This window comes from Balaenoptera physalus (genome assembly GCF_965194825.1).
Source record: "Balaenoptera physalus genome assembly, chromosome: 17".
Taxonomy (NCBI): domain Eukaryota; kingdom Metazoa; phylum Chordata; class Mammalia; order Artiodactyla; family Balaenopteridae; genus Balaenoptera; species Balaenoptera physalus.
The window spans coordinates 2,270,009-2,296,665 of NC_138895.1; the positions used below are offsets into that span (position 1 = coordinate 2,270,009).

The window sequence follows — 26,657 nt, forward strand, 5'->3', positions numbered from 1 at the left end:
AACTAATAATTCCAATATGAGGAATTTATGCTAGGGAGAGGACTTTAATTTGAAAAAGAATTCATAAAGCCGAATCATAATTGTGAAAAACTAGAATCTTTTTCCATGTCTGAACATTGGGAAAGTTTAAATAAATTTAACTTTATCCAGGTATTAGTTATTTATTAGGAGTCTGTGAAACATGATAAAGACGTTTGACTCAGTTTATGGAAAAAGTAAGATACAACTTGCTTTAAACTCTTTAAGAAGCAAATGGACAAGAAATGATCCCAGCATAGCAAATACAAATAGCAGTTGACATTTTCATATTTTTAAAGATTTCTCTTAATGGAATTAGCAGCCCTGTGTTTTCTGGTTCTCCGGGAAGCTACAGGCAAAGATTTGAGCAGGAACCCTGCTTCCTCCTTCTCTGTGACCAATTTCCCCCTTAGAAGAGCTGAATTTGATGTACAAACGTGTGCAACTGATATTTGAAAATACCTGGAGGTGAGGCTACATTTCCCTGAGATGATGAGGTCCCATAATAAGACCTGACAAGGTCCTCCTGCCCTCAGAACTCAGGGCCCAAACATAGGACATGCGTGGACAGGCAGAGCCCCAAAAAGCTCACATGTCCAGGAAGCAAGCCCGCTACTTTCACAATGTTATAACCATAGGAGATGTCTCTGCAGGCCATTCGGGAATCCAAACAATTCTGCTTTATATCATGATTTATCTATTATCTCCCCAAATAGTTCAAACAGAGATAATTCTCCCTATGCTAAACTTTCTCTCTTTCTTGTTCAGACATCTCAATTACCTCTGATGAAAAGTCAAAACCAAAGAAATAAAGAATAAATAGCTCCTCATCAAAAATCCAAGACCATTCATTGAAATAAAATAGCATGCCTGCAGGATAAACCAAAACAACTTGTTGGAATAAATGTAGTGGAAGGAATAATGTGAGAAACAAAATAAAACGAGGTTTATTTTTTTCTCACCCCACTTGCCTAACTCCAACTCTGTCCCTCTTTCTACCTCTCTCTGTCGTGTGTGTGTGTGTGTGTGTGTGTGTGTCTGTGTGTCTGTGTGTGCACACACGTTAGATGGGCTTTGCCGTGGTTGGGGTCCAGCAGGTCATCTGAATCTTTGAAGCCACCTGCGGTACCACACAAAAAATCCTCAAATGGAAAGACACCACTGTGCCCTGAAAACATTTAAAAGCCAACTTGGCTAACAGGCCCCTGGGAAAATAACAAAGCTTCTGCTCATTTGAAATCTTGCAGGAGAGGAGAAAGGAAAAAGGACACTGCCACTATATCAGATGCAGAGGTGACAAAAGAAATTTCCCAGCTCTGCAGGATGCAATATGGTTAGTGCCTAATGCGATGTATCTTGGCTGAAACCTGCTGTAGTTGACAATTACAGGAACGATTATTTATCGTGGTACCGATGGGGTAAAGCTCGGGACAGCGGGGAACAAGGAAAGGCTTGCTTCTGCTCTCGATGATTTCGGTTTTGATTATGGCAGAAAATGGTACCATTTATCTTACTCACCACTTTTAAGAAAGAGCCTGGGGTATGGTTCATAGAAACCAAACTAGAAAAGATAACAGTGATTTACTAGGGAATAAGAGAATAGCAAGTTTAAAGACGAATTCAAAGGAGGCTCAGGATGTGTACAATATTTATGCGAGTATATAGAATGCCATATTCCACTTCTCCAGGTGTACACTTCATGTGGCAACTGTAACACCAATCGGCAGAAATATTTTAACGCAAATTCATGAATGGTCAAACCTAATATTTAATATATAAGTGTTTTAAAGTTAAAATGTTGCATGTTAATCAACTTTATCAGCAATCGCAAGCAGTTTTTCTTTTATGTGAAATCTTGACTTTATTATAAACATTTCCTGGCTCTCAGGAACATTACTCTTGAATTATATAGATAGTGGGATTTCTAAACAGAAACACATCGGTTAGTGGATATTTTCCCAGGAGGGTTCTCTCGCTGACTGAGGCTTTTCTTCCATTATCTTTCCCATGGAATTTTTTCCCCCAGAAACTGCTACTATAAAGAGGACCATAAAAAATGAATTTTCTTGTTTGATACCAATTTTTTATCAGTATTTTAACTTTTGGAAATCTAATTGCACACTTTGGTGATGTATGAAGGCGGCTGCTCTCTTTGGACAGCATTTCAACACAAAATCAATTCTGTTCGTATTTTAAAGGAGCAAATGGAAAGCAGCTATAAAAGACAACATTCACTCGACAGAATTAGATTCTGCATCTACCTCCAGCCCAAGGCCAGCACTCCTGTGCCCTGATTCATTAAGTCCAGTTCGTGAATCAATGCCGAGCCGTGGCCAAGAGGCTCTGCTGTGGGCCAGGGGCTGTGTGCGTGCAACCCGCCTGCCTGACCCCTACCTCCGTCACCAACCTCTCCCCCACTAGCGTCCTCCCAGAAGCCTGTAATCTAGTCTCTCCGCCCCGAGACAAACAAAAGAACTCGGCTGAGTCCTTGAGCTTGAATTTCCTCACCCACTGCTCCTCTCCAGGTGGATTTCTCCTCGAAGCCCCGTCTGCATCCACCGCCTTCACGCCTTCTTCCCTCGGTCACCCCACTGTCCCATCCCACCTTCAGGTCTGTCCCTCACACTGTCCTCAAACCTGTTTTGCAAAATTCATCAGTGATGTTGTGAACATCAATATAATATTCTGCCACATTATTGTTTTTATTATCCGCAGGGTTTACTATGTCTATCTTGGACTCTGCAATGTGCTAAATGCTTTATGCTCATTACAGGATTTCTATTAACTCTAAAATGCTTAGCTGAAATATTGCTATCCCTGTTAAGTCTTCCTTAAGTTCCTTAAGGCAAATCAATTCCTCACTCCCGTCCATTTTCTTAACACTATTTCTCTCATATGGCATGATTCATATTGGTTTAATAAATAAATACTAAATTACACAACATTTGACATATGGATAACTAAAATTTAAATTTATTTATATATTTTCTTCTGAAACAGAAAAGGTCTCTGGGGTAGGAGGGTGGAATATGTGTATCCCGCAATGACTGTATAGTACGGTGTACATTGTACAATAGGTAAGTGTTTATTAAACATTATTGGAAAAGTTGAATAATTAAATTCAACACAGACATTATCAAAAATAGCTAATACTTATGGCATTAATATACTTAATATAGTCGCAGCACTTATGCCAAAGCCATTATTGAGTTTAACTGCCTTGCCCTTTTTTAGTTCTTTGACCAGTTTACAACCTTTCTATTTGCCTTTACAGACCCCTTGTAAAAGATTCAAGCTACTTGAATTTAAGGATTACCGTGTTGAATAAAATACAGTGATCCTATTCAAAGTAGAAAATAATGATTTGTTTCATGATTAAAAACAAAAATACCTCATTCTTTCTTTTTAGTATATAAAAAATTGAAAATTATATTTTCTTATTAAAGGATCGTGTTTCATGAAAAAATATATATTTTTTCAATTGAGCCCCTTATAAGGTTTTCTCAGTGCTTTTGTCAAATAGTGTCAGCATGTAAAATTCCCCCATCTAGAAACTCCTAAATCAACAAACATTTCCAATCAGAGGTCTGCAGTGGCCTCAACACCGGATGACAGAGGGAGCTTGCAGACCTGGGGCAGGACTGCCTGCTACAGGTGTGCCCGTGTGTAGTGTGGGTGTGTGTACGTGTGTGTGTTGGGGCAACAATGTGGGGGTGAGATGTTCTATTGTTCTTCATTTTCATAGGAACGTATTTTCTTATTTTCAGCCTCAACTTGCTCTTGGGTCTTCATTGCACAGTAACAGAAATAAAGCCATTGGGTGCTGAGTCCACAGTTAGCCACTGGGGCGTTCAGCCCCTTTCCAAGAAACACAGGCAATAAAATTTATCGCATTGATTGATAATCACAATGTAATAATTTTAATTCTGTGTTTTCACTGTCATCTCTTAGAGGCCATCAGATAGTGCATGGTAAGAACCAGGTGGTGTCGGAGATGATGAAGATTTACTGGGCATTTAGTCTCATTAAACAGGTGACAGGTCATAGCCATTATAATTTTTAGTGTCTAATAAAATTGTTTTCTACTGCTTTGGTTTATTAGCCAAGTCATAGGGTCCAAGCATTAAAGTCAAATAAAAGTTACATCTCTTTTAAACAAAGGTACATTGCCAGCATTTTTAACTAGAGTATAATAAAACTGCCCAGCACATAACTGGCTGGAGGAGTCTTTTAGTATCATATTTACAGTGGCCTATAATCAAAGCTAATAAAAAAATCATTTGAGGAAGCCAAACAAGAAGCTAGCAGTACTGTGAACAGTTTTATCACATTAATTTAACAATTAGCGTGAAAAAAAGTTTAACACCTAATATATGTCTTTCAGTGCTCTCATTAGAAATAATCTTCATTCCCTCATAAACTTAAACATTAGCTCTGAGTACATTCAACTGACTTTAAAGCTGTTATATGTGATTCTCCTTTTTATCCTTATAGATTTCTTTCTCATTAATGTCCACTGATATTATGAGGCTGTACTTTTTAATAATATATTCCTTTTATTCCACTGCCAAAATAATTTAGGGATATTGTAGTTTTCTATGAAACTTTCATCAAAACAATGACACTTTCTTAGAATTCTTATGATGAGTCTTTTTTTTCCCTACACTTGACAGAAAAATAATACAAGTTTCTGATTCCCAGCCATCGTGAAGTCTATCACATTAACTAAGTCTTCATAATGCAGAACTCATTGTACACAGGACAGACCTCAGCGAACAGTCAGAGACAGGCAGGAACTGTACGAAATGAGAACTGGAACTTTTGTTATGGAAAATATAAAGGTCAGAGCTCTGTTCTTTGATTATGAGTGTGCTTGGGAAATGACTCTGGGCCTTAGTCGTTCCCAGCATCTTACAAACTCCCTGACAATTAGTCGATAGGTGTCAGAAGTCTATTAACTCTTTCAGGATTTTGGGAGCTATTTAATATTGTATAATATCTTCTATTACATTTCACTAAAGTAATGTGATACCATTAATATGTGTCCTCCAGAAGCTGATATACCATCACAAGATGAAATGAACTAGTTTGTGAGATCGTTGCACACAAAATTCATACCTCAGTAATGTCTCCTGGTTTGCTGAGAAGTCTGCCTTGGCAATTCGATATCTCTAAAACCACTGCTTGGGGCTTCCCTGGTGGCGCAGTGGTTGAGAATCTGCCTGCCAATGCAGGGCACACGGGTTCGAGCCCTGGTCTGGGAAGATCCCACATGCCGTGGAACAACTGGGCCCGTGAGCCACAACTACTGAGCCTGCGCGTCTGGAGCCTGTGCTCCCCAACGAGAGAGGCCGCGACAGTGAGAGGCCCGCGCACCGCGATGAAGAGTGGCCCCCGCTTATCGCAACTAGAGAAAGCCTTCGCACAGAAACGAAGACCCAACACAGCCAAAACTAAATAAATAAAGAAATAACTTTAAAAAAAACACCCACTGCTACATTTCCCTTTTCCATTTGAGTCCCAGCAATTTGACAAGAATAAAGATTTGAATATAAACATAGAAAACTTGCAAAGCTGTGAGTTTAGGCATTTACCTTCCATAGTGACCTCAAATATGTATATTAAAGATGAACACACCTATACAAACCTTATTTTAAAGTTAAAAATTAGAAACAGTTTTTGCAAACCACAATCTACCACAGGTTATCAGGTTATCAGGAGTCTCTCTTTCTTACAATTTTTTTGTAATTTCAGCCAAAAAATAGTACAATAAATATAAAACTAGTACTTTCAGTTCCCAGTACAACTACAGCTATCTGAAAAAACATAATGCTTTTACAAAGTAGATAGGATCAGAACCACCTAATTTTTATCCAAAGATAGCATGCCAGTTCTGTGCTTTGCCCACATTTGTTAACCTCTCTGAGCCACTGATTTTCATATAGAAACAGCATAAATCCACCATTCTCACGGAATTGTAAAGGTGAAATAAAATGTATGTGAAATCCTAGCAAAATCCTAGTTACACGGAAGAAGTCGATAAAAGTTGCCTCACACGTGTTATATGGATGATATGAATGCCTGTGTATCTGCAAATATTTCTCTTTAATCCCAACAGGGAAGACATCTTGCTTGTATATATCATTTTAGTAGTTTCAGTCTTTTAGTCTCAGTATTCTGATGAGGTCATTTCAACTTTTCAGATGAGAACGCTGATACCAGTCTAGTTCTTTTCCTTAATAGATAGTATGTTCTTTCTAAGATTATCTGTAGAATTTTATCCTTATCTTTGAAATCTAGACATTTGAGAACATTTAGGAATTGTCCATGGTATGTCACAGTGTATTTCTCTTCTAATCAATCTACCCTAGAGCCTGGATTCTTTGAATCTAAAATTGTGTATCTTTCTTTAGCTCAGGAAAACTGTATTTTATTGATTCAATTATTTCCCTCCTCTGTCAATCCCTTTTACTTCTTTGGATATCTTATTATGCATATGTAAGATATTCTGAATTTATCATCTTATCATCATTGTGAGTTTTTTCTTGTATTTTTGCCCTGGGCTTAGAAATATGTCTTCATCTTGATCTTCCAGGACATTAATTTGCATGTAAATAGTAACCATTGAATAAACCATATCTACTGAACTTTGCATTTTAAATTTTAAGATTCTGTTATAACTAAAAAAAAAAACTATGCTTAGATCGCAGGTACTTTCATTATATTGTTAAGTTTTAAATTTATCATTCAAGTTACATCCCTTCAAGAAACTATACTTCCTTTTTTGGACACCTATTCTATTTGATCTTCTGCCTGGTTTCTAGGTGTCCTTAGGTATGCAAGTAGTTAGTTTGTTTTTTATTTTGCCCGCTAGCAATTGGAGTAAATTATTGGGGCACCACATCAGCAGGCTAAAGCCCTGTAAAGTGTGTGAAGATAAAGACTCTTGTGTTAATCCAGGTGCCTGAGAAGCAGATAGCAAGGTGAGATGCTGCATGTGCAAAGAGATTGATCAGAGGAGATGCTTGTGGGGGAAATGGTGAACCAGCCAGAGGAGGGTGCCTAGCTGATTGACAGCGGTGCCCATCTGGACAGGTGAAGTACAGACTATGGCGCACGTTTAAGGAGGTCTGGTAGGGCTGATGAGAGCTCCTCAGGCCAGAGTTCCCCACTAAATGAGACTCTGTCTCCCGGGAACCAGCATGCCTTAGCATCCCTGCTGCAATTGGTCTTTGGCTGGGAGCAGCCCCTGAGGGTTAGTTGGCCTCTGCAAGGAACATGGTGATGAATGTCAAAGTACTGGAGCCTTGGTCAGTTGTGCTTCCCAAAGTACAAGTTCTGAGAAGTGCAGTTTCAGTACTTCCACAAATCATCTTCCTACCAAATTATATCCGCAGTTAGATTTGCTGAGCCCATTCTCTCCGGTCTCCTTGAACTCGGTCACCTGTTCATCTTCACCTAGACTCCTGGGGGCCAGGAAGCCCCATCACCCTGTCCGGTGTCCGTGCTGGTCCTACCTCTGGAGGACCGTGGGGTCACCCGGGGTCCTCCGGAGCCTTAGCCTAGCTCACACACATTCCCTGCAGCCACGGCGTGCCCTTGCAGCGGGGGCAGCAGAGACTGGAGTTACGATTAGTGAAAGTAGAGATGTGCTCGCGTTATCACCGGCTTTGAATCTCTAATGACAGGGTTCATTGCATGTTTCTCTCTGCCTTCTTAGAATGTGAAATTCTTGGAGGTGAAGACTGCGTGCTACCGCTCATTAAATTGCTCGCATCTATCACAATGCTTCTATGTCAAGGCACTTGAAGGCATAATTAGCTATCTGTGGGATGTCATTAGAGTTTGGATTTACTTTACTGAACATATATCCTGGTAGCTTATTTTGATGCTTCCATTTTTTCCCTACGGTTCAACCAGTGACTATATTATAATCCCAAATGCTCAGTAATTTATAGTAAAAAACCACTGTCCCCAAACTGCACACTACATTAGGATTTAGGAAAGCTTCACACAATTTTTATATTATTTTCCCTGAATTACAAAACAATAATTTTGTGCTCTCCTCATAGAAAAGACTTGCTATTGCTTTAAAAAAGCAACACTTAACATACTTAAAATTATACGATTTCACTTTCTAAATAAACTTTCCACAAACACACCACCCTATTATCCAGCAGTTGCTGTCCTTGTCAGCCGTGGGAAAGTTCACTTGTATAAAAATCAATTATTCACCTCAGAGTTCAGCTATGACAGGGCAGAACAATGCTTTGAATTACTTTCTATCGTGTAAAAGGAGCAGATTGATGACTCTGGGCAAATTTTTCACAACGTTCTGGTAATAGAAGTATGCAAATAAAATAACTGAAAGTGCTAGAATTACTCTGCAAATTCCTTGACTGTGTTTGCCTCGATTTTTCCACTGAAAACGGGAGCATCTGCACTCCATGTGGGAACAGGAGTGAGGGCCGCCCTCCTCTGTGTTGGGAGGTGCTCTAGAGAAAGGAACCTTTCACTCTGACCTCACGTGACCTTGGCTGCCAAGTTCTCTCCCCCTGCCTCTTGCTAAACCCAAATTCCCCAACCACCACTGCTAAACCACGAGAGCAACGCCTCTTTCTTTGAAGAGCCACACCTGGACAGCTGTTCCTGAAAGTAGCTGAACTCGGGCTGACCGCCTTGCTGAAGCTCCAGGGAGGCCCCGCCTTGCCTTCCCAAGACTGTACCCCGTCGGAGGGGTTCCCACACTGAAGCCTGCCTGCGGGCGATCTGGTTGATTTCTCTGACAGTTTCTAGCGACATGACTCAGATGAGGTTTGGACCCTGTGTTTCTCCACCACGTTGTCCACCTTAACGAGGGCAGAATACTCTGGGGACTCTTCTCAGAGTCCTAGTGAGTGGACAGCCAGGTCACGCCGTAACAAATTCTCTGCGCCCCTGCGCTGAATGCCACAGAACTTTAAAATTTTTCCTCCTGTCTTTGGAGAAAATGTTTAATTTGGTTTGTTTTCTTTACTCAGGAATCTGACCAGTGAAGTGAAATTGTAGTGCTGAGATTTTCAAGCCCTGATCATGTGTATTGATTGCTCCCAACGTTATAGTATGAGTAATAGGAGGCATATCAATGATCCTTTAAATCATTGTCCGGCTTCTTACACGTGTAATCATGGTGTCAATAGCACCAGACATTTGAAGCTCAGGCGGATAGATTTTAAATTAGATGTTTATTTTTCAGTAACTGTAGATTTACCTGTGGTCATAAGAAATAATATGGAGAAATCCAGTCTATCCTTGACTCACTTTCTCCCAAAGGTAATATCTTGCAAAAATATAGTACAATATAAACACCAGAATATTTGTATTGATAAAATCCAATTATTTTCCTCAGATTTCCCCAGTTTTAGTTGTATTCATTAGTGTGTATATGTGTACTTAGCTCTATGCAATTTTATCACATATGTAGATTTGTTTATCCACCAAAATAATGAAGATGACAGAACAATTCCATTATAAGCATCCCTGTTATAATAGCAACGCCAATCTTTGCCAAGCCTTCTCAGCTGCTAGGTCCTGGCAAACACTAATCTGTTCTCCATTTCTAAAATATTGCCTTTTCAGAAATGCTGTACAAATGGAATTACAAAGTGTGTAACCTTTTTAGATTGGCCTTTTACGTCCAGCATATATCCATGGAGATTTGTCCAAGTTGTTCTGAGTTCCTTATTACTGCTGAGTAGGAACCCATGATAAGGATATACCACAGGTTGTTAATTCAACAATGTTGGGAACATCAGGGCTGTTTCCACTTTTTGTTTATGATGAAAAAACCTAATATGAATATTCATGTCTAGGGTTATTGTGAAGAAAACTTTTCATTTCTCTGGGATAAGTGCTCCAAGATTGGAACTGCTGTGTTGTATGGTAGTTGTACAAGAATATTTTTAATGAAAGAGTCAAACTTTTTCTCAGAGTGGCTACATCATTTTACTGCATTTACCCCCTACTCATACATTTCCACTGCCAATGTGTGGGTAAAACAGCTTCTCCACAATCTTGCCAGCATTTTATGTTGCCACCATTTTTTTAAAAATAAATAAATTTATTTATTTATTTTTGGCTGTGTTGGGTCTTCATTGCTGCATGCGGTCTTTCTCTAGTTGCGGTGAGCAGGGGCTACTCTTCGTTGCTGTGCGCGGGCTTCTCATTGCGGTGGCTTCTCTTGTTGTGGAGCACGGGCTCTAGGCACGTGGGCTTCAGTAGTTGTGGCACGCGGTGTCAGTAGTTGTGGCTCACAGGCTCTAGAGCGCAGGCTCAGTAGTTGTGGCACAGGAGCTTAGTTGCTCCGCGGCATGTGGGCTCTTCCTGGACCAGGGCTCGAACCTGTGCCCCTGCATTGGCAGGTGGATTCTTAACCACTGCGCCACTGGGGAAGCCCATGATGTCGCCACTATTTTTAAAAATTTTGTTTTAGCCATCTGATGGTGCATAATGATTTCTTTTGCATTAAGTGAAAATTAATGTAACATTTTTTTCACTATATTGTACTATTTTTTTCTTTAGTAGTTACTCTAGGGCTTGCCATATACACTTTAACTTAGCAAAATCTATTTCATATTTATACTATATATTAATTCCAATGAGATATAAATATGTTATTCTATGTAGCTCAATTTCCCTTTCCCTATTTTTCACTTTATAGATCTTATTTATTGGTGTAAAATATAAGAATTCTTTGCCTAAACCTAGATCCCAGTAAAAGAGGAATAGAGAAACAAATAAGATATGACACTTATAGAAAACAAAAGCAAAATGGCACCACCTATATTAATAATAATGTTAAATGTGAATGGGTTAAATAATCCAATAAAATAGAGATTGTCAGACTGGAAAAAAGATCCAGCTAAAAGGATGAAGAAAAATATATATTATGCAAACAACAACCATAAGAGAGCTGGAGTGGTTACACCAATATCAGACAAAACGGACTTTAAAACAAACAAAAGTAACTGTAGATATAGAGGGGAAATATAAGAGCCAAAACTATAAAAATCTTAGCAGTAAACATAAGAGTAAATCTTCATGACCTTGTATTTGTCAACAGATTCTTAGACATGACATCAAGATCACAATGAACACAAGAAAAATATATAAATTGGACTTCATCAAAACTGAACTACTACGCTTAAAAGGATACTATCAAGAAAGTGAAAAGACAACCTACATAGTGAAAGAAAATATTTGCAAGTCATATATTTGATAAAGAACATGTGTCCAGAATATATAAGGAACTCTTACAACTCAATAATAAAAAGACAAAGAAAATTTAAAGTGGGCAAATTATTTGAATAAACACTTCTCTAAAGAAGATATGCATATGACCAATAAGCACATGAAAAGATGTGCAACATCATTGGTTAGGGAAATGCAAATTAAAAATCACAATGAGATAACCTCTTCACATTCAGTAGGATGGATGTAATCATAAAAACCAGATAATCAAATAAATAAATAAATAAATAAAAAGATCCATCCTGAAAAAAAAAAAAACAGATAAGTTGATGAAAATGCGGTGAAATTGGAACCCTTATAAACTGTAATTTATGTAATGTAAAATGGCACAGTCACTTAGGGTTACAATCTGTAAGTTTCCCAGAAAATTACCAAAACGTGACAAAGGGACATGAAATAAGCGAATGCTGTTGGAAAATGGCACCGATAGACTCGTTCTACACAGGGTTTCCACGACTCTCCAGTGTGTAAATCTGTGAAACGCAATAATTCGAGGTGTGCCTGTACTCTAAAAATCCACTCTACATGAAAAAGTTATTTATTTTCACACAAAAGTGATCTTTTCGGGTTCATTGGCCAAGACTGTCAGGACTGTCACTTAGAGCGGGGCAAACAGACCACGATGTGAATGGTGCCCAGTGACATGCAGGGCACACCCCCAAAAGTAGTGCTGCGGTGGCCCTGAGCAGAGAAAATGGACTGTCGTCAGAATAACGGGCATCCTCTTTCCTTAAACTAAAAGAACGTAGGACGGTGAGTCGAAAGGGTGTGGGTTGTAGGCTGCATTTGAACGGAATAACACGCTCCAGAAGGTTGGGCTTTCCTGCACAGTAGAGTGAGGAGCTTAGTGGACCCTCTTCTCAGCAAATCAACCATTTAACTAGTGAAAATTATAAAAATAACTGCAGTCTCTGGGAATTACCCTGAGGGCTTACAGCAAATGGAGATAGAATCATTCAGTTAAAACTGCTCACTGTAAGAATGGGGCCAGTCTCTGGCCCCTGAGCAGAACCCACTACCTTAACCCCACCCGAGCTCTGTTCCAGAAACTCTGCTCTAGAACCTGCCACCCCAGGAGGCCGGCCACTGGCATTTCTCATCCTCTCAGCCCCCCGTTGCGGAAGCTCCCTTCTGGTTGGTGCAGCAGGAAGAACTGAGACCCTGCTTGTGGGAGGGAACTCTCCCAGGGAGCTGCCTGCCAGCGGTGAGCTCAACCCAGGGGGCTCCATGTCCCCACCCCAGCTCATGTGAAGCTGGCACAAGGGGCTGACCTGCAACCTTGACCAACACCAGCTCGGCAACAAGCAATTCAGACTCAGCAATTAACTTCTCGGTACGTACCAAAAAGGACATGAACACGTAAGACCTTGCAAAAGTCTGTGTAAAATATTTCTAGCAACATTATTCCTAACAGCCAAAAAGTGGAAACAACCGAAATGTCTACTGAATGATGAAAAGATAAACAAAATATGGCATAATCTACACCAGAGAAGATTATTTGGCAATAAAAATAAATGAGGTACTGATGGGCGCTACTACACGAATGAACTCAGATTATGCTGAGTGAAAAGCTGGTCACAAAGGGACACGTCCTATATGATTCCATTTATTTAAAATGTCCAGAATAAGCAAATCTTCAGAGACACAAGGTAGATTACTGGCTGCCTAAGCCTGAGATCTAGGGGTTATTTCTTCAATTAATTAAAATTTGTCAAATTTTCTAATTCACAATCACGACTGCGTAAAAGGTTGAGGCTTTATTTCTCCACATTCTCATTTTCCCCTCCTCTGTATTTTCATTTGCAATAATAAAAGTTCAAAACTGGGTTTGCGGTATATCTTTATAATCCCTAAATCCCCTTGCAATAACATGCTTTATCCAGCCTAATGTAGACTCTTAAATAAGCTCTTTTTTAAAGATGTTTATTTAAATCTAGTTACAATAAACTTTAATAGATGCTCAATTTTTTTTTCATTCAATTAAAATGGTGTTGTATTGAATACAAATAAATGGCCTCAATAAATGTCAGGGCCCAGAAATCTTATTACATAGAGATTTTCATTCTAATCTTTAGAAAAAATAATATCTAGTCATTGTATAAGGATTTTCTTCTCCTTTTTAAGTCCAAGCTCACTTCTGATAAATCTGGATATCAGAAACCTCTAGATAAGTTGTTGACTTCCATCTCACACAAAACTGCTTTCTTCCTGCTAACCTACTTGTAAATTTCCTACTGTGAGCATCCCATAACCCAAGAAGATTTTGCCAAACTTTAATTTCACTGGTTTATATCACAAAAATAATATTTTTGTTTGGTTTTCAAAATATAAAATATTATAATTTTGAATACACTTCCCCCAAATAAAAATGATCTCTAAGAATATCACCCAATCCACCTGCCCAGTGATCGCCACTGTTGTCATGTATAAGTGCATACATATATACACTTCATACATATATACAAACAGATATATATCTTATTTTTAACAGCAGTACTGTAAATCCTCTTCTGAACTTTTTTTTTAACCTAAGTATATTTGAAAAGTTATTTGCGACATTTTACTCAATATCATGCCAACATCCCCATTTGTAGATATATCACACATTAGGGACCTAGTTCTCTATCGATAACGTTTATATTGTTTCCAATGTTTTCCTATTCCAAACGATAATGTGGAGAAATCCTTGGAGTTATGTTTTTTTAATACAATGCTTACAATTATTTTCAGAAAAAAAAAAAAAAAACAGGGAAAAGGCTTTTTACTAGACTAGAATGAACTTCCAGTCAAGTGAAATAAAGACAGCTTTGCCCCTGAGGTCTTCCAGATCGAAGGATTAGAGTCACCTGAGAAGAGGCATTGAAGGGGCTCCAGCCAAATCCTGTCCCCTTGGGTCCCCTTGGGTGGCTGCCAGGCTTCTGGTTTTCACCCTGGAACTCTGGGGAGGAGAAATGTTCCCTTCTACCCTTTTAGGTTGTGTGGCTGGTCTAAGTATTAAATTGACATAAGACAGATTAAAAGAAGAAAATACAATTTTAATTACTTACATATGCATGGAAACCCCACAAAGATGTGAGGCCCAAAAGGTGGCCAGAGACGGAGGCTTTTACACCATCCTGAGCTGAGGAAAGGGAGAGCGCTTGGGGGCTTGAGGACTGGGGGCCTTGGGGGTGGGGAAAGGAGGAAATGATGATGGACAAAGGTTGCCCTTGGGCTGACAAATCTCCCAGGTGAAATGTCACCTCCAGCATAGGCCCCCTTTGTAATGGAAATTTCTTTTATAAATGCAGATTCCCCTTACAAAAGGGCAACTTCTACTCCTCTGCAGTTTCTCAAAGTAATTAACTCAGAATAATCCCATGCCAACGAGGCACATGCTGGGATGACACAGTCTGCCACCCTTCACTGGGCTGTTGGTTTTCAAAGCTGGAGGCAGGGGATGGAAATTGACCAGGACCAAAAGCCGCAAAAATTGCTGTTCTCACCAAGGTTCAGCTGTCTTTCTTTAATAATGCTCAACAGCCTGGGGTTAATTTCTAGAGTCTGAAAATGTTGATTCTGACAATTTTGGCCAGTTTTTTTATTCTTGTTGCTTTTATGGAGGAGAAGATTTTCCAAGTTGTTACTATGGCATTTTCACTGACACCTGAGAACAAATTGATTTTTATATTGACTTTGTATCCTGGGTTCTCACTAAATGTCACTGTTACTTTTATGTGTTTTCTTAGTATTTTCTACATTGATTATTTCATCTGCAACTACAGTAATGACTCTTTTAACCCTTTCTTTCTAATCTGTAATCCTTGGTTTCCCTTTTTTGCTTTACACTGATTCAGACCTCCAGGACAGCTAGATGGAGGTGATCAGAGAACTACATTGCTCATTCCCCAAATAAAGAAGAAAACATTAAGCCGTTCACCATTAGGTATGTCGTTAACTGTAGTTTTTCATAATTGCTTTTTATCAAGTCAATAAAGTTTCTTTTGTTAAATTATTAAACAGGAGGCCATCAGACTGAGGTCTTAGCAGCCTATGTAAGCAAACCAAAGCCTCAGCCTGAAATACTAATTGAGTTGCTATGAAATGATCCTGTAATATATTGTTAAGCTAAACTCTATTCTAATTATGCTAAATACCTAATCTTGAAGGAATAGAATATAAAGAATAACTACTATCATTAATGCTGTCGACTGAAAAAAAAATGCACAACCTGAAAGTTGAGAGTTATGCTTTACTCAATGGACATTCTGAGGACTTCAAGCCCAGGACACAGCATCTCAGATAATGCTGAGAAACTGTTCTGAAGAGGCAAGGGTGGGAGCCAGGATATATAGGAGTTTTTACAGCAAAGCCCAGATAGTTGGAACATTGAAAGATTACTGTTAATAAAAGAAAACCAGATATCTCAAGTTAATGAATTTAGCACTTTTCTTTGTATGGGAAGATGCAAGCATCTGGGCTCATTGAAATCATTCCTTTGATATGCACCTCAGCTGTCTGGGGCCAGTCTCCTGTGTTTTCTTGTCCTGAGTTTCCTCAAGGTGCACTGTTGCAGGGGGAGGGCGGGGGGCTGCAGTGTCTGATGATTAGATGGCGGGGGATTATGTTTCCATCCTGAGTTCCCTCAGGGCTCACAATCAGGAGGCTGTAATGTGATGGCTTAATGGCTGTGACATCCTTCGTTTACTGATATGGATGGCAGGTGGCATTTTCAGTTCACAATGCTTTAGGTAGTTTTCTTCCCATAGGTGACATCTTACCATCATATAATACAATAAGGGGATTTAATTTACCCAGTAAGCCTACCCTCCCAGGACACATGTTTGCAGGTATTTGTCACAGATAAAGAACAGTATATATCCTATAGTTGTACCTTAGTTGGGGAGCTAATCTTGACTTTGAAATTTACTCTTTTCAAGAATTAATTTCATTAAAGAATGAAATATTGGTATAGTCACAGCAATTCTTGTTTTTGGCTTTTTTTAGACACTTCAGAAAGTTATCTATTTTTCCTTATGAAGTTTTGATGACCGTTCTTTAAAAAACTTCTCTGAGGGTCCAATGTCATCTTGTCTCAGTGCAGACAAAGACATCACAGGTTTTTGCCTCAGGTACATAAACATAGTATACAAAAGGGCCTCACATTATTTTAGTGGGTATTTTCCAGTGATAATATCTTACCTCTATGAATTTTCTAATTAATATTTTGGAGTGGGTAGAAAATTTTTGAGTCAACAAAGCCATGCCCACTCTTCCAACATTATATTAAACAGTTATACCTTTAAAAGTCCTAGGTTGTATGTCATAAAATCCATTTTCTCACATATAGTCATAATACATTCACAATCTGTTTCTGAGCCAGGAGTAAATCACCACTGAGGTCTTTCACCAACTAGGAATAGAGAATAGACCACTTTAACCTTAAAACACCTAAGTCTTACAAAAGTTCATATTTTATCTATTTTATGATGTCAATTTCCACATTTTAACATCTCTGCAATTGAATATATCTTTCCATCAATGTGTCTGAAAATCATGGTCAGTGGCTACAAAAAGTATCTCTCAATGCATGTGTGTATTCAAATTTGGACAGAGATGTCCATATTGTCATTTACTTTGAGGAATGTATATTATTAGTTGAACATGTGTTCAGCTTAACTGGTGTTTAATATGTCTTTAAAATTATGCTACATTTCAACATTGAAGTAAAAAAATATGGAAATAAAGCAGAATCTAAACAAAACTTATAATCAATAAATTTGATAAATATTCATCATTTGAGGAATGAGCATAATTGAATATTGGCTCATGACTCAAAAACCAAGCTTTAAAGGATCTAAGAAGATACTCTGAGGTAACTTTGTTGTGTTCTGTTAGAAATATACTGCAAAAAGATTGTCTTTTATACAGCATCCGGTGTGAATTAAGGTAAGAAAACATTGCCCAATTCTTCCTAATGGATATATAAAAAATCCACAGCAAAGAAAGTCCAATTCATGCACAATCTGGTACTATTTTAAAGGCATCAGACATTAATGTGTTAGAAATTTCCTGTCTACTTTAGTAGAGCAGAAGCTACTTAATTTTCATTGTGACTTACATCAGGAAAAAATAAAACTCTATAGAAAATACTGGTTTATCCAGTTTTTGACATGCCTTAAAGTTGCAGTGTCAGTGCATTGAAGACCAAGGTGATGAATGCGGGTCGTGAAAAGCAGCACGTCACTGGAAGCCATGAATCACTGCTGGGCACTAAACGTTCTTCCATATTTAAGTCTAACCTGTACACCAGTTCCTAGGAAGGAGATCCTCCCCAGCGATTTGCTGTGTAGGCACAGAACCTGGAATGGGGGTCAGGTGAGCAGGGAGAATTGGCTAAAAGTTGCACAGCACGGAGATCCTGGAGCCCTAGACTGAGCCCTCACGTGTCTTGGTTCTTAATGCAGTTCACAGGCGTGTATTTGAAAAGGTGAAAAATGAGATGAAAGATGTGGTGACTCGGTTCTATTCCTGGCAACTTGTGGGGTCAACTGCAGCCCCTCAACATGTCAAACAACAGTCCTCGAGGAAAGACTATAATTGCAGTCTATTGTCAGAAAACATTCCAATAACACCTTTGATGTCACCAAGAAAGCACCAGCCTCAAACCTTGCAGAGTGGATGGCAGCGATGTGGAAGAAAACATCAGAGGGGAGCCTACTTTTCAGAAAATCTCCATCACTTCAGATCTTTGTAGCAGAGAGAGGAAAATAATTTTAAGGAAAGCATGGACATAATGACTTTGAATTAAAAAGTTATAGAATTCAGTTGGACTCAGAGTGAGGTTTTTGTAGGAATACCATGATCAATACATTGATCTTATTTTTTTTACTAACGCGCATGACATGAAAAATGTCCATGTTTAAATAAGTATAGAATTTTTAAATTCTTGAGTAAAAGATAGAAATACAAATGACAAAATATTATGATGTAATTTATTTTACAGTGCTTTTTTCTTAGCAGTCCCTTAAATAATGACAAATCTTATAACCTATGGCACCATATATTAAATGGCATTGTGGTAATATTTTCATCCTTTTGTCTTATGGGATTTTTAAAAACCAGATAATTAAGAAAAAATGATTTTGCATTATGCCTGGAGGATCGAGGAGATGGCTCTAAATATTTTTTAGTATGCCTCTTGAGTATAATTAATTGAAGAGTATAAAAACAGAAATATGACATTATATAATAATATAAAATTATATATTATTATAATGTATATGCTTCCAAAAGCTATTAGACTCCCTACAGGTAGAATATTGCTGTCTTTAATTAATTCTTCTTTTATTAATTATCATTATTGTTTACCAGAACACAAGGAAAGTATCCCTGCCATCAAGATGTCATTTTACCAAACACAATGAATTAAAATGTGAATAAAACTCAGTATCTTCCCTAAAGATGCTGTGTTCTAGGGTGATGTTGTTGAGTAGAACTCAATTTTGCCATGAAAAACAAACCTATCAGCTTCTGGGAAATTACTTCCCATTTGTGAATTCATTCAACATTTACAAAAAGCCTACAACGTGCTAAGTACACTACTAGGTACAGCAGACAAAGATAAAGAAACACGGTTGCTGCACCCAAGGGAATTATGACTTGTTCACAGTATAAACATCCTCAATACTGTTGACCCTTGAACAACATGGGGGGTAGGGGCACCAACCCCCTGCCCAGTCGAAAATCCACACGTAACTTTCGACTCCCCCAGAACTCAACTGCTAATAGCCTACTGTTGACCAAAAGCTTTACTGATAACATAAATGGTTGATTAACATGTATTTTGCATGTTATATGTATCACATACTGTATCCTTACAGTAAAGCCAGCTAGAGAAAATAAAATGTTGTTAAGAAAATCACAAGGAAGAGAAAATATGGTATTGCACTGTATTTATCAGTACCATAACTTTACAAGATGAATTGTCAGAACCTACAGCATGAGTTTTATATGATATAAAAGATTGTAGATGTTGTGTGTATTACTAACCCTAGACATCAAAAAATAAAAGATAATGTGAAAAAGAAATTCATATTTATTTACAGGTATAACTATCTGTGCGTTGATAACAAAGAAGCAGCAGTATGATTGTTTCACGGTAGCCTAGAGTCATTGATACAATTGCTTCATAGCCCAGGTTATACACTAACGAACGATAGTTCTAACCTTTTTCTGGTATGCAGTATTGCAGTCATATTCAGAATACCGTATTGGAAACATTGTTACATTAAAAAAAACACACACACACACCTGTGCTGATAGGCTGATAGGCAGTTTCTCCAATTAGGAGAGAGATAGGTATACTGTCCAGTAATATAATTCTTTAAAAGCAAAGTTATAAGACAATAAGAAAACTAACACATTATCATATCACTCCCCTTATGCCTATGTAAGGCTAGGCTATCCACTTCAACACAAACCTTGCACACGATGTTGTACACGATGAATACTTAGGTGGTGACCATGACACAGACATGTCTCATACAGTTCTTGCCTTTCAGTTACTAGATTTTCACATGAAGACACACAAATACATAACACGCAAATCTCCTAAATTGCATTGGGAATTTTTGATCAGTATGCAATAGATGGATCAGATGCTTTAGATAAAAAGTTGCAGAGGCACATTCTTTGATAATTTTTTTCTTTCAAGGTTTTATTGTTTTTATATATTTGCAACACTTTGAGCTTAAGTCTACTAAGAACAAAATTGAAGAAAGGAAGCATGAGATTTCCAGAATCAGGTCTAGATTGTGAACATATTGGAAGAACAGAGAGGCGACAAGTATGACTTCACATACTCCGTCTAACTGGTAATGACCATCCGAGGCTCCGGCAGTTAGAATTCAGACAGGATGCTCACTTAGGCTTAGTGAGACCAAGCGCTGGACAATGGGAGCCAAAGGCACACACCTGTGTGCAGGTCGCCCTGATCCTAAGCCCATCCTCTATGTTCTAAAGCACAAGATGATTCTCAAGCAATTTTCTTCATTTTATGGGAAAAAATCCATATGTAGGACTTTTTTTCTATGGCAGAGATTTAAACTGGGCACTCTGGATCTATAAGAAAACAACAGCCAGCATGTTGTTAGGTATTTCATATCAGCATATCATAAAGTGAATAAGTCACTTGTACTACATTATGAATGGATATGTTTAAAAACTTGTTTGTTTTTATACATTGACATAGACATTTTATAATCTATGCATTCAAACTCTGAATTGTTGGGAGGAATGTCATAAAAGTTACATAAATAGCTCGTGAGATTCCATTTGTGTCAACAGGAGGGTAAACACAGAATAACCTATTTTTAATTCACGGAAAAAAGAATAATGATGATACAAAATTTCCCCAACGGTCTTCCCATTAGGGGGATGAACATAGCTGAAAATATAACTCCTTTCGAATCCCTCTGAAAGATTTGCAGAATTTACATAAATTCCACAGGGAACAATATTAATTGTGCTTCATCAGCAGGAGTGTTCTGTATTTTATGGCTTTCTCTTATGCAAATATACTCTTCAGGAGATATATTTTAAGTTACATGAATTAAAAAAAAAATCGTGAGTGCCATGCACCTGTTAGAGGTACATGTAGGACTCTACCTGTAGGTTGTACTCTTTGATTTTTTGCACATCTTGTATTTTATATATTGAGAAATAAGTCCTATCTCTGAAAAATAATCCCTTAACAAAGCCATTTAATATTTTTTTCAAATAATTAAAAATTTCACAATGGTTAGTTGCAAAAAAATATTTAATATCTCAGGTGGGATGCCCTTGACTATAAGGAAAATAAACCCTCATTTCATTTTGGCTTAAAAAATGAGGTCATTGGGCTTCCCTGGTGGCGCAGTGGTTGAGAATCTGCCTGCTAATGCAGGGGACATGCGTTCGAGCCCTGGTCTGGGAAGATCCCACATGCCGCGGAGCAATTAGGCCCGTGAGCCACAGCTGCTGAGCCTGCGCGTCTGGAGCCTGTGCTCCGCAACAAGAGAGGCCACGATAGTGAGAGGCCCGCGCACCACGATGAAGAGTGGCCCCCGCTTGCCGCAACTAGAGAAAGCCCTAGCACAGAAACGAAGACCCAACATAGCAATCAATCAATCAATCAATCAATCAATAAATCTTACAAAAAAAAAAAAATGAGGTCATTAATTATCTCCCAAACAGGAGGTCTGGAAATAGGACCGCTCCGACGATGGTGTGGCAGCGCTCAAAACACACTTCTCTGCACACGTTTGACTCTGTCCTCCTGATGTGCTGGCTTCATACTAAGTCTCCAATCATCAAATCCATTGGAGGTGCAAGGAACAAGGCAACTAGGAAGTATTCATTTCCCAACACCTTCCACCAAGAATTCCCTTCATAGTGTTGAGTCCCCTGGTCATTCCTAAACCCATCGCTCTGGAGGAGAAAGAGATTAAGAAGAAGGGCTTAATTTGAGGATCCAGTGGGTGTTGAGGAGACAACCTCCGGAAGTCCCACATCTTAATCCTTGGATGTGATACCAGGACCGGAGCTTTCCTGGGGAGAACCCAGGGGCTATGAAAATAGTGCAAATTAATAAACATGAAGTTTTAGCTTCAAATCTTTATTATTCAGCTATCAATTACTAAAACAAACATTCTTTCCAGACAAATGAAAACAGTTGACTGACAAATAGTCTCTGATGATTGATAAGCAACAGAATCTGAAAGACAACCAGGACACCCACTTCTATTAAAATCTTGTTCTGGGCTGTTTTTGTAAACTCCAGCATGCCAGATGGTGAATGCACAGTGCCGCACTAGTATTTAATGTCACTGTCACAGTCAATGTAAGAAGCTGCTATCTAATACACACACTGCGTCTCGTTCCACATTGCACACGCTGCACTCTGTGGTCCATGGACACTTGGGTTTGCATACAATGAACACAGAAGCTTTGGTAGGTGAATAATATACATGAATGGACTTTCTCTCTGTAAAATTGTTTGGGACAAAACAGCATGATTCAATAGTAGTCAGGGTGCATAGTCTTCAGTCAACCAGGTAGATTCCACCTATGTCAACAGAGGAGCAGATACAGAATAACCTCTGTCTTAATTCACAGAACAAAATAATAATGATGGCCTGACTTTTCCCCAACTCCCCTCCCTAAGCAGTGAACATGGCTGAAAATATAATTGTCCTCCCTCCCCTTTGAAAGATTTGTGGGATTTGCAGAAATTCAGCAGGGGATCATATTAAGTGTGTTTCAATCAGCAGGAGAACTTTGTATTTTATGGTTTTCTTCTATGCAAAAATGCCCTTAGGGTGACATATTTTAAGTTAGGTGAATATTTTAAAAATACAAGTGCATGTACATATTAGAGCTGAAGGTGAATGCATGAAAAATTGCTCATAATTTTAAAGGAAACCTTGCATTGATGACCACACTCCTCCCTTTTGTGGGAAGTAATGAGCTTTGATTATAACCTGGGTTTTGATTTAAACATCCTCCTTGACTATTAGTCTTGAAGCTGTATTTCTAATATGTCACTTGAGGAGCAAAACAGGAAAAAAATTAATGAGGGAGTGAGAATAAGGAAGTCTTTTATACCTTGTTGCTGATGTAGAAGCAGAAATTTGTGTGGTAAAATAGAGTGGCAACAGCAGGTGGCAGTGATGAAAAAACACAAATGTTCCTGGTATAATATATCGTACCCAGCACTCCTGATGTTGGGGGTAGCTCTTAGAGCTGAAAAGAAAGAGATAAAAGATAAAAATCCACTAAAATTTGGTGCTTAAACCTTAAAAAGGTCAGCATATGACTTTATGATCTCAAATTAAATAATAGCAATGCTGGATCCCTATCAATTTACTAGTTGGGGTTACAGTTTAGCTCCCAGTCTGGCTTTCAAGTCATAGCCAACCTGTAGTACCCCTGGGACTTGCAAATGGTGTATAGCAGATCCGTGTTTTGGAGAAGGAGATACAGAAGAGAACTGTTCCAGTTTCTCTGAGGATTTTCCCTCTGTTGGTATAATGAATGGCCCTGGGAAACCCAAATGTCTTCCAAGATCTCCCTTGCTACAGTGACACAACCTGCAGTGTGCAGTTAGCACTTACTGTTTGCTTAGAGTGTAATCCAAAAACCTCCATTCAAAATAAGGTGAAAAATATTAAAACGTTTTTGTGAGTTAGTTTATTCGATGACTTACCAATTTTTTTTCCAAACACAAAGTGCAGGGATAATTCCACCTCCAATAAGTTAATTTTCATTACTGAATTTGGGAGGTGATAGATTTGGCGCCTATATCACTGATTTAAAAGGGCTTCTTTCAAACATGTGAGCTAACACTGTAAAGTCCCTACAACTAAACATATGAGAAAAACTTTTTGAACTTAACACAGGTAAAGATTTCTTAGAGAGAACAAACACACACAAAAAACTCTATAAAATCAAATAAGTAATAAATCAGACCTCATTTGAATTAGAATCTTCTGAGCATCAAAAGACACTGTTAAGAAAATAAAAAGGTAAGCCCCAGTCTGGGAAGAAAATATTTATAATACATATATATGACAAAAACTTATATTCAAAAAGTAAACTTGAATCTTAAGAAATGATAATAAAAATACAAAATAAGGACAATGAAAAAGCAAATAACCAGAACAGATACTTTACCAACAAAGCTTTAGAATGGCCAAAAAAGCACATGCTCAGTATGGGAAAACACAAATTAAAACCACAATGCAATACCTTGGAATGGTTGAAATTAAGTAAGAGGACAATAGTAAATATTGGCAAGATTGTAGAGCAATGGGAACTTGCGCACTGCTGGTGGGAATGGTTTGGTAGATCCTTACAAAGTTAGCCGTATATAAACAAAAAAATTTAAAGGGCTGATCTCCATGGGTGTGAGGGGTAGATTACAAAGGTGGTCCCCAGCATAGAGGGTGCAGCAGAAAGCACCGCAGGCACTAAGGCAAATGTTGTAATGCCACCGTTTGCCTTGACAAGCCCTACTCTACTCTGTGGAGTCTATCTCTGTTCAAGATCCCTTGTCTTAAAAACACATTGCTTCTATTTATAGTACACAATGTTCATTTTTAATAACTGTTAAATAATGTCAATAAACAGAAAACTCAGATTTTGCAGAAAAAGATGGACTCTAAATTACTATACAAACTGTTTTATACAAGTAATTATCTAAATACAATAACTTTTTGTCCAACATATACCTAGATATTCCTTAGAAATTATAGAAACCTATTAATACTTACAAGGTAGAGTGAGTATTAAATTACCTATTTCCCCTAGATATAAGCTTATATCTGCAACTACCTGCTGAACTTCTCAATTTTGAATGCCAAGTAGAACCATATATCCCAAAGAGTTACATATTTGAGTTTAGCACCTATAGACTCATCCTTGTTCCTGAATCCTGTTGCCCTGTTAGACGTGTTTCCTAGGTTTTTATTCCTGGTTCCCTCACCTGCTACCGAGTTATCCTTGGGCATTTGCTTTAACCACTCCTCCCCTGAATTTTCCTACTTGTAAAATGAGATTAATAACAGTTTCTACCTCACACCTTTTTAATGAGGATTAAGTGCATGCTTATATGACACGTCTATAGAAAATATTACACAATTGTTAGCTTTTGGTATTCTTAGACTTATTTAACCACTTCATCTCACATAGACTCAAACATGGAAATAAAGATGTGCCATAAAGAATGGAGAACACCAGAAATGCTTATTGAATATCAATTATATCTCTATATTGCTATTAAAACAAAAGAGATAGGAGAAAAACTCATCCCATAAAAGACAATTAACATACCCGACAAGAGGAAAAAACAGAATCAATCAAGCTATCTAAAAAGAATGCTATAACTAGTATGTTCAAAATCATCCCAAGGATAAAGGGAAAAATAAATTCCATGAAATAAGATCAGAAATTTGTGATGAAAAAATATAAGATGAGAAAATTAGTTACGAAAACTAGCCAGGTGGACTATAAAAAATAGACAATAGAGTTTAAATTGCCTAAGAACAATTAGTTAACAGGACGTTGCTCCCCAAATGAGAAAACTGGCAAGTAGAACTTTAGATATTATGGAAAATAAGAAACTATGGAAGAGGAAATAAGAAAATGGAGCATAGATTGAGAAGGTCTAACATATGTCTAATAAGCTTTCTGGGAAACAAAAAATAGAGAACACAGTAAAGAGGAAATACTTAATGGATGTTGCCAGGAGTGTTTTGAGAAATTAAGAAAAACACAAATCCTAAAATTGAAAGATGTCCCCAAATAATAATCAATTGGGATAAATCGTAAATAAACACAAAATACATACTCAAGCATGCGGAAGGCAACTCTACGGAAAAAAATATTGAGTTAGAATGGATTTCCTGAAAGACTCAATGTAGACAGTAACTCATAAATCAAGCTGAATTTATTTCTCTCCAATAAATGGAAGGAAGCCTGCATAGTCAAGGGTTAATGTCTGAAAGTTCAGAAAAATTGTCCTGGAGAGACAGAAGTAGAAGCTTCCAGACCCTGAAAGGTTTACAAGGCATGTATAGAGTTTTGAGTGAAAGCAGCTGCTGAGTGAGAGGCCTATCAAAAAGGTCAATTCTGCCTCTGAAGCCTCAGCCATACTTGCACACACGCACACACACAGAGGCAGTCAATTAGCTTGAGCATTTCTGTAGGGAGGCGAGTCTGGATATGTGTTAGGGACAGCTCCAGTGGCTTCATTAACCTTGAAGATATACAACATAAAATACAGCCATAGCAGGCACTGATGTTGTTTACAGACATATGCAGAGTCCCCAGGTATTAATTCAAAGCTGTAGAATGAGGAAAAGAGTCTGATACCCAAGGTCTCTGTGAGTCAGGCCAACGGCCCCCTGCAGAATAATAGAGGAAACGGCAGAATTTTAAAAATAAAATAACAACATTAAAAACTATAAAGGGACAACATTCAGAATAAACAGTTGTTTCCAAGTTGATAAAATGCTATAAGACAATGTACTAACATCCCCAAAATGTGAATGAAAATTACTATTTAAAATTCTATGCCAAAGTACAACCCAAAGTGAGAATAAAATAGACTTTTTTCAGATGTAGTAAAACAAAGAAGACCTTATATGTATAGACCGTCTTCAAATGAGTTACTGGCTAGAGGATGTAATAAAGCAAAAATAAAAATAAAAATGAACCCAAAAAGAAATGGTGAGTAAAGTACCAGTAAGGCCTGCACCACATCCACAGACTGTTGCTTAAAATGACCATCATGCTGCCAGCAACTGTGTGTCTGTGTGTGTTTATTTAAA

The 26,657-nt window shown here is 38.0% G+C and overlaps 1 protein-coding gene across 8 annotated transcripts in view; it reads right to left on the reverse strand.

The window, feature by feature from the left end:
* LOC309646588 (uncharacterized protein) overlaps window positions 1–26,657 on the reverse strand; it is a 341,945-nt gene that overhangs the window by 19,098 nt on the left and 296,190 nt on the right. The window contains exon 6 of one of the 8 annotated variants that reach the window (XR_014255442.1): window positions 1,058–23,070. The exons of the other annotated variants lie outside the window; for them this stretch is intronic. The gene's annotated coding sequence lies outside the window, so the exon portion shown is untranslated. Of the gene's footprint in view, window positions 1–1,057; window positions 23,071–26,657 lie in introns of those variants that run through there. 8 annotated transcript variants of the gene reach the window in all.